This window comes from Notothenia rossii, assembly GCF_949606895.1.
Source record: "Notothenia rossii genome assembly, contig: scaffold_24, whole genome shotgun sequence".
Lineage (NCBI taxonomy): Eukaryota > Metazoa > Chordata > Actinopteri > Perciformes > Nototheniidae > Notothenia > Notothenia rossii.
In genome coordinates, this window is record NW_027640300.1 from 1,425,599 (window position 1) to 1,434,895 (window position 9,297).

Below are 9,297 nucleotides of genomic sequence, written 5' to 3' on the forward strand. Positions count from 1 at the left end.
TGTACATCAGAATGTCCTGATTTTTTCTGAGTGACTAGATGGGGTGTCCTGCTATCACCCTGGATTGAGATGAGTCTTTGATATTGGACAGTATTTGTTTTATTCTCATCTAAAAACAGGGATGATAGCTCATGCAATAGAGATTTCAAAGGTCTTTTATTTTGAAACTCTACATCAGAAAGTCCTGATTCTCCCTGAGTGACTAGGTGGGGTGTCCTGCTATCACCCTGGAGTGAGATGAGTCTTTGATACTGGACAGTTTTTGTTTTATTCTCATCTAAACAGAGAGGGATGATAGCTCATATATGAGATTTCAAAGGTCTTTTATTTTGAGACTGTACATCAGAATGTCCTGATTTTTTCTGAGTGACTAGGTGGGGTGTCCTGCTATCACCCTGGAGTTTGATGAGTCTTTGATATTGGACAGTTATTGTTTTATTCTCATCTAAAAACAGGGATGATAGCTCATATATGAGACTTCAAAGGTATTTTATTTTGAAACTGTACACCAGAATGTCCTGATTTTTTCTGAGTGACTAGATGGGGTGTCCTGCTATCACCCTGGAGTTTGATGAGTCTTTGATATTGGACAGTTATTGTTTTATTATCATCTAAAAACAGGGATGATAGCTCATATATGAGACTTCAAAGGTATTTTATTTTGAAACTGTACATCAGAATGTCCAGATGGGGTGTCCTGCTATCACCCTGTAGTGAGATGAGTTTTTGATATTGGACAGTATTTGTTTTATTCTCATCTAAAAACAGGGATGATAGCTCATATATGAGACTTCAAAGGTCTTTTATTTTGAAACTCTACATCAGAAAGTCCTGATTCTCCCTGAGTGACTAGGTGGGGTGTCCTGTTATAACCCTGAAGGGAAATGAGTATTTGATACTGGACAGTTTTTGTTTTATTCTTATCTAAATACAGAGGGATGATAGCTCATATATGAGATTTCAAAGGTCTTTTATTTTGAAACTGTACATCAGAATGTCCTGATTCTCCCTGAGTGAATAGGTGGGGTTTCATGCTATCACCCTGCAGTGATATGAGTCTTTGATACTGGACAGTCTTTGTTTTATTCTCATCTAAAAATAGGGATGATAGCTCATACAATAGAGATTTCAAAGGTATTTTATTTTGAAACTGTACGTCAGAATGTCCTGATTTTTTCTGAGTGACTAGATGGGGTGTCCTGCTATCACCCTGGAGTGAGATGAGTCTTTGATACTGGAGAGATTTTGTTTTATTCTCATCTATACAGAGAGGGATGATAGCTCATATGAGATTTCAAAGGTATTTTATTTTGAAACTGTACATCAGAATGTCCTGATTTTTTCTGAGTGACTAGATGGGGTGTCCTGCTATCACCATGGAATTAGATGAGTCTTTGATACTGGACAGTTTTTGTTTTATTCTCATCTAAAAACAGGGATGATAGCTCATACAATAGAGATTTCAAAGGTATTTTATTTTGAAACTTTACATCAGAATGTCCTGATTTTTTCTGAGTGACTAGGTGGGGTGTCCTGCTATCACCCTGGAGTTTGATGAGTCTTTGAAATTGGACAGTTATTGTTTTATTCTCATCTAAAAACAGGGATGATAGCTCATATATGAGACTTCAAAGATATTTTATTTTGAAACTCTACATCAGAATGTCCTGATTTTTTCTGAGTGACTAGATGGGGTGTCCTGCTATCACCCTGGAGTGAGACGAGTCTTTGATATTGGACAGTATTTGTTTTATTCTCATCTAAAAACAGGAATGATAGCTCATATATGAGACTTCAAAGGTATTTTATTTTGAAACTCTACATCAGAATGTCCTGATTTTTTCGGAGTGACTAGAAAGGGTGTCCTGCTATCACCATGGAGTGAGATGAGTCTTTGATACTGGACAGTCTTTGTTTTATTCTCATCTAAAAACAGGGATGATAGCTCATACAATAGAGATTTCAAAGGTCTTTTATTTTGAAAATCTACATCAGAAAGTCCTGATTCTCCCTGAGTGACTAGGTGGGGTGTCCTGTTATAACCCTGAAGGGAAATGAGTATTTGATAATGGACAGTTTTTGTTTTATTCTTATCTAAATACAGAGGGATGATAGCTCATATATGAGATTTCAAAGGTCTTTTATTTTGAAACTGTACATCAGAATGTCCTGATTCTCCCTGAGTGAATAGGTGGGGTTTCATGCTATCACCCTGCAGTGAGATGAGTCTTTGATACTGGACAGTTTTTGTTTTATTCTCATCTAAAAACAGGGATGATTGCTAATACAATAGAGATTTCAAAGGTATTTTATTTTGAAACTCTACATCAGAATGTCCTGATTTTTTCTGAGTGACTAGGTGGGGTGTCCTGCTATCACCCTGGAGTGAGATGAGTCTTTGATACTGGACAGTTTTATTTTTATTCTCATCTAAACAGAGAGGGATGATAGCTCATATATGAGACTTCAAAGGTATTTTATTTTGAAACTGTACACCAGAATGTCCTGATTTTTTCTGAGTGACTAGATGGGGTGTCCTGCTATCACCCTGGAGTGAGATAAGTCTTTGATACTGGACAGTATTTGTTTTATTCTCATCTAAAAACAGGGATGATAGCTCATATATGAGACTTCAAAGGTATTTTATTTTGAAACTCTACATCAGAATGTCCTGTTATTTTCTGAGTGACTAGGTGGGGTGTCCTGCTATCACCCTGGAGTGAGATGAGTCTTTGATACTGGACAGTTTTTGTTTTATTCTCATCTAAAAACAGGGATGATAGCTCATACAATAGAGCTTTCAAAGGTATTTTATTTTGAAACTCTACATCAGAATGTCCTGATTTTTTCTGAGTGACTAGGTGGGGTGTCCTGCTATCACCCTGGAGTGAGATGCGTCTTTGATACTGGACAGTCTTTGTTTTATTCTCATCTAAAAATAGGGATGATAGCTCATAGAATAGAGATTTCAAAGGTATTTTATTTTGAAACTCTACATCAGAATGTCCTGATTTTTTCTGAGTGACTAGGTGGGGTGTCCTGCTATCACCCTGGAGTGAGATGAGTCTTTGATACTGGTCAGTTTTTGTTTTATTCTCATCTAAACAGAGAGGGATTATAGCTCATATATGAGATTTCAAAGGTCTTTTATTTTGAAACTCTACATCAGAATGTCCTGATTCTCCCTGAGTGACTAGGTGGGGTGTCCTGCTATCACCCTGGAGTGAGATGAGTTTTTGATACTGGACAGTTATTGTTTTATTCTCATCTAAAAACAGGGATGATAGCTCATATATAGCTCAGCTTCAAAGGTATTTTATTTTGAAACTGTACATCAGAATGTCCTGATTTTTTCTGAGTGACTAGATGGGGTGTCCTGCTATCACCCTGGATTGAGATGAGTCTTTGATATTGGACAGTATTTGTTTTATTCTCATCTAAAAACAGGGATGATAGCTCATGCAATAGAGATTTCAAAGGTCTTTTATTTTGAAACTCTACATCAGAAAGTCCTGATTCTCCCTGAGTGACTAGGTGGGGTGTCCTGCTATCACCCTGGAGTGAGATGAGTCTTTGATACTGGACAGTTTTTGTTTTATTCTCATCTAAACAGAGAGGGATGATAGCTCATATATGAGATTTCAAAGGTCTTTTATTTTGAGACTGTACATCAGAATGTCCTGATTTTTTCTGAGTGACTAGGTGGGGTGTCCTGCTATCACCCTGGAGTTTGATGAGTCTTTGATATTGGACAGTTATTGTTTTATTCTCATCTAAAAACAGGGATGATAGCTCATATATGAGATTTCAAAGGTCTTTTATTTTGAAACTCTACATCAGAATGTCCTGATTCTCCCTGAGTGACTAGGTGGGGTGTCCTGCTATCACCCTGGAGTGAGATGCGTCTTTGATACTGGACAGTTTTTGTTTTATTCTCATCTAAAAACAGGGATGATAGCTCATACAATAGAGATTTCAAAGGTATTTTATTTTGAAACTCAACATCAGAATGTCCTGATTTTTTCTGAGTGACTAGATGGGGTGTCCTGCTATCACCCTGGAGTGAGATGCGTCTTTGATACTGGACAGTTTTTGTTTTATTCTCATCTAAATACAGGGATGATAGCTCATACAATAGAGATTTCAAAGGTATTTTATTTTGAAACTCTACATCAGAATGTCCTGATTTTTTCTGAGTGACTAGGTGGGGTGTCCTGCTATCACCCTGGAGTGAGATGAGTCTTTGATACTGGACAGTTTTTGTTTTATTCTCATCTAAAAACAGGGATGAATGCTCATGCAATAGAGATTTCAAAGGTCTTTTATTTTGAAACTGTACTTCAGAATGTCCTGATTCTCCCTGAGTGTCTAGGTGGGGTGTCCTGCTATCACCCTGGAGTGAGATGAGTCTTTGATACTGGACAGTTTTTGTTTTATTCTCATCTAAACAGAGAGGGATGATAGCTCATATATGAGATTTCAAAGGTCTTTTATTTTGAAACTGTACATCAGAATGTCCTGATTTTTTCTGAGTGACTAGGTGGGTTGTCCTGCTATCACCCTGGAGTTTGATGAGTCTTTGATATTGGACAGTTATTGTTTTATTCTCATCTAAAAACAGGGATGATAGCTCATATATGAGACTTCAAAGGTATTTTATTTTGAAACTGTACACCAGAATGTCCTGATTTTTTTCTGAGTGACTAGATGGGGTGTCCTGCAATCACCCTGGAGTGAGATGAGTCTTTGATACTGGACAGTCTTTGTTTTATTCTCATCTAAAAATAGGGATGATAGCTCATACAATAGAGATTTCAAAGGTATTTTATTTTGAAACTCTACATCAGAATGTCCTGATTTTTCCCATCCCAGAGAGGGATGATAGCTCATATATGAGATTTCAAAGGTCTTTTATTTTGAAACTGTACATCAGAATGTCCTGATTCTTTCTGAGTGACTAGGTGGGGTGTCTTGCTATCACCCTGGAGTTTGTTGAGTCTTTGATATTGGACAGTTATTGTTTTATTCTCATCTAAAAACAGGGATGATAGCTCATATAGTAGACTTCAAAGGTATTTTATTTTGAAACTCTACATCAGAATGTCCTGATTTTTTCTGAGTGACTAGGTGGGGTGTCCTGCTATCACCCTGGAGTGAGATGAGTCTTTGATACTGGACAGTTTTTGTTTTATTCTCATCTAAAAACAGGGATGATAGCACATACAATAGAGATTTCAAAGGTATTTTATTTTGAAACTCTAAATCAGAATGTCCTGATTTTTTCTGAGTGACTAGATGGGGTGTCCTGCTATCACCCTGGAGTGAGATGAGTCTTTGATACTGGACAGTCTTTGTTTTATTCTCATCTAAAAATAGGGATGATAGCTCATACAATAGAGATTTCAAAGGTATTTTATTTTGAAACTCTACATCAGAATGTCCTGATTTTTTCTGAGTGACTAGGTGGGGTGTCCTGCTATCACCCTGGAGTGAGATGAGTCTTTGATACTGGACAGTTTTTGTTTTATTCTCATCTAAACAGAGAGGGATGATAGCTCATATATGAGATTTCAAAGGTCTTTTATTTTGAAACTGTACATCAGAATGTCCTGATTTTTTCTGAGTGACTAGGTGGCGTGTCCTGCTATCACCCTGGAGTGAGATGCGTCTTTGATACTGGACAGTTTTTGTTTTATTCTCATCTAAAAACAGGGATGATAGCTCATACAATAGAGATTTCAAAGGTATTTTATTTTGAAACTCTACATCAGAATGTCCTGATTTTTTCTGAGTGACTAGATGGGGTGTCCTGCTATCACCCTGGAGTGAGATGAGTCTTTGATACGGGACAATTTTTGTTTTATTCTCATCTAAAAACAGGGATGATAGCTCATGCAATAGAGATTTCAAAGGTCTTTTATTTTGAAACTGTAATTCAGAATGTCCTGATTCTCCCTGAGTGACTAGGTGGGGAGTCCTGCTATCACCCTGGAGTGAGATGAGTCTTTGATATTGGACAGTATTTGTTTTATTCTCATCTAAAAACAGGGATGATAGCTCATGCAATAGAGATTTCAAAGGTCTTTTATTTTGAAACTCTACATCAGAAAGTCCTGATTCTCCCTGAGTGACTAGGTGGGGAGTCCTGCTATCACCCTGGAGTTTGTTGAGTCTTTGATATTGGACAGTTATTGTTTTATTCTCATCTAAAAACAGGGATGATAGCTCATATATGAGACTTCAAAGGTATTTTATTTTGAAACTGTACACCAGAATGTCCTGATTTTTTCTGAGTGACTAGATGGGGTGTCCTGCTATCACCCTGGAGTGAGATAAGTCTTTGATACTGGACAGTATTTGTTTTATTCTCATCTAAAAATAGGGATGATAGCTCATACAATAGAGATTTCAAAGGTATTTTATTTTGAAACTCTACATCAGAATGTCCTGTTATTTTTTGAGTGACCAGGTGGGGTGTCCTGCTATCACCCTGGAGTGAGATGAGTCTTTGATACTGGACAGTTTTTGTTTTATTCTCATCTAAACAGAGAGGGATGATAGCTCATATATGAGATTTCAAAGGTCTTTTATTTTGAAACTGTACATCAGAATGTCCTGATTTTTTCTGAGTGACTAGATGGGGTGTCCTGCTATCACCCTGGAGTGAGATGAGTCTTTGATACGGGACAATTTTTGTTTTATTCTCATCTAAAAACAGGGATGATAGCTCATGCAATAGAGATTTCAAAGGTCTTTTATTTTGAAACTGTAATTCAGAATGTCCTGATTCTCCCTGAGTGACTAGGTGGGGTGTCCTGCTATCACCCTGGAGTGAGATGAGTCTTTGATACTGGACAGTTTTTGTTTTATTCTCATCTAAACAGAGAGGGATGATAGCTCATATATGAGACTTCAAAGGTATTTTATTTTGAAACTGTACACCAGAATGTCCTGATTTTTTTCCGAGTGACTAGATGGGGTGTGCTGCTATCACCCTGGAGTGAGATGAGTCTTTGATACTGGACAGTCTTTGTTTTATTCTCATCTAAAAATAGGGATGATAGCTCATACAATAGAGATTTCAAAGGTATTTTATTTTGAAACTCTACATCAGAATGTCCTGATTTTTTCTGAGTGACTAGATGGGGTGTCCTGCTATCACCCTGGAGTGAGATGAGTCTTTGATACTGGACAGTTTTTGTTTTATTCTCATCTAAACAGAGAGGGATGATAGCTCATATATGAGATTTCAAAGGTCTTTTATTTTGAAACTGTACATCAGAATGTCCTGATTTTTTCTGAGTGACTAGGTGGGGTGTCCTGCTATCACCCTGGAGTTTGATGAGTCTTTGATATTGGACAGTTATTGTTTTATTCTCATCTAAAAACAGGGATGATAGCTCATATATGAGACTTCAAAGGTATTTTATTTTGAAACTGTACACCAGAATGTCCTGATTTTTTCTGAGTGACTAGGTGGGGTGTCCTGCTATCACCCTGGAGTGAGATGAGTCTTTGATACTGGACAGTTTTTGTTTTATTCTCATCTAAACAGAGAGGGATGATAGCTCATATATGAGATTTCAAAGGTCTTTTATTTTGAAACTGTACATCAGAATGTCCTGATTTTTTCTGAGTGACTAGGTGGCGTGTCCTGCTATCACCCTGGAGTGAGATGCTTCTTTGATACTGGACAGTTTTTGTTTTATTCTCATCTAAAAACAGGGATGATAGCTCATACAATAGAGATTTCAAAGGTATTTTATTTTGAAACTCTACATCAGAATGTCCTGATTTTTTCTGAGTGACTAGATGGGGTGTCCTGCTATCACCCTGGAGTGAGATGAGTCTTTGATACGGGAGAATTTTTGTTTTATTCTCATCTAAAAACAGGGATGATAGCTCATGCAATAGAGATTTCAAAGGTCTTTTATTTTGAAACTGTAATTCAGAATGTCCTGATTCTCCCTGAGTGACTAGGTGGGGAGTCCTGCTATCACCCTGGAGTGAGATGAGTCTTTGATATTGGACAGTATTTGTTTTATTCTCATCTAAAAACAGGGATGATAGCTCATATATGAGATTTCAAAGGTCTTTTATTTTGAGACTGTACATCAGAATGTCCTGATTTTTTCTGAGTGACTAGGTGGGGTGTCCTGCTATCACCCTGGAGTTTGATGAGTCTTTGATATTGGACAGTTAATGTTTTATTCTCATCTAAAAACAGGGATGATAGCTCATATATGAGACTTCAAAGGTATTTTATTTTGAAACTGTACACCAGAATGTCCTGTTATTTTCTGAGTGACTAGATGGGGTGTCCTGCTATCACCCTGGAGTGAGATGAGTCTTTGATACTGGACAGTCTTTGTTTTATTCTCATCTAAAAATAGGGATGATAGCTCATACAATAGAGATTTCAAAGGTATTTTATTTTGAAACTCTACATCAGAATGTCCTGATTTTTTCTGAGTGACTAGGTGGGGTGTCCTGCTATCACCCTGGAGTGAGATGCGTCTTTGATACTGGACAGTTTTTGTTTTATTCTCATCTAAAACAGGGATGATAGCTCATACAATAGAGATTTCAAAGGTCTTTTATTTTGAAACTCTACATCAGAATGTCCTGATTTTTTCTGAGTGACTAGATGGGGTGTCCTGCTATCACCCTGGAGTGAGATGAGTCTTTGATACGGGACAGTTTTTGTTTTATTCTCATCTAAAAACAGGGATGATAGCTCATGCAATAGAGATTTCAAAGGTCTTTTATTTTGAAACTCTACATCAGAATGTCCTGATTTTTTCTGAGTGACTAGGTGGGGTGTCCTGCTATCACCCTGGAGTTTGTTGAGTCTTTGATATTGGACAGTTAATGTTTTATTCTCATCTAAAAACAGGGATGATAGCTCATATATGAGACTTCAAAGGTATTTTATTTTGAAACTGTACACCAGAATGTCCTGATTTTTTCTGAGTGACTAGATGGGGTGTCCTGCTATCACCCTGGAGTGAGATGAGTCTTTGATACGGGACAGTTTTTGTTTTATTCTCATCTAAAAACAGGGATGATAGCTCATGCAATAGAGATTTCAAAGGTCTTTATTTTGAAACTGTCCTTCAGAATGTCCTGATTCTCCCTGAGTGACTAGATGGGGTGTCCTGCTATCACCCTGGAGTGAGATGAGTCTTTGATACTGGACAGTCTTTGTTTTATTATCATCTAAAAATAGGGATGATAGCTCATACAATAGAGATTTCAAAGGTATTTTATTTTGAAACTCTACATCAGAATGTCCTG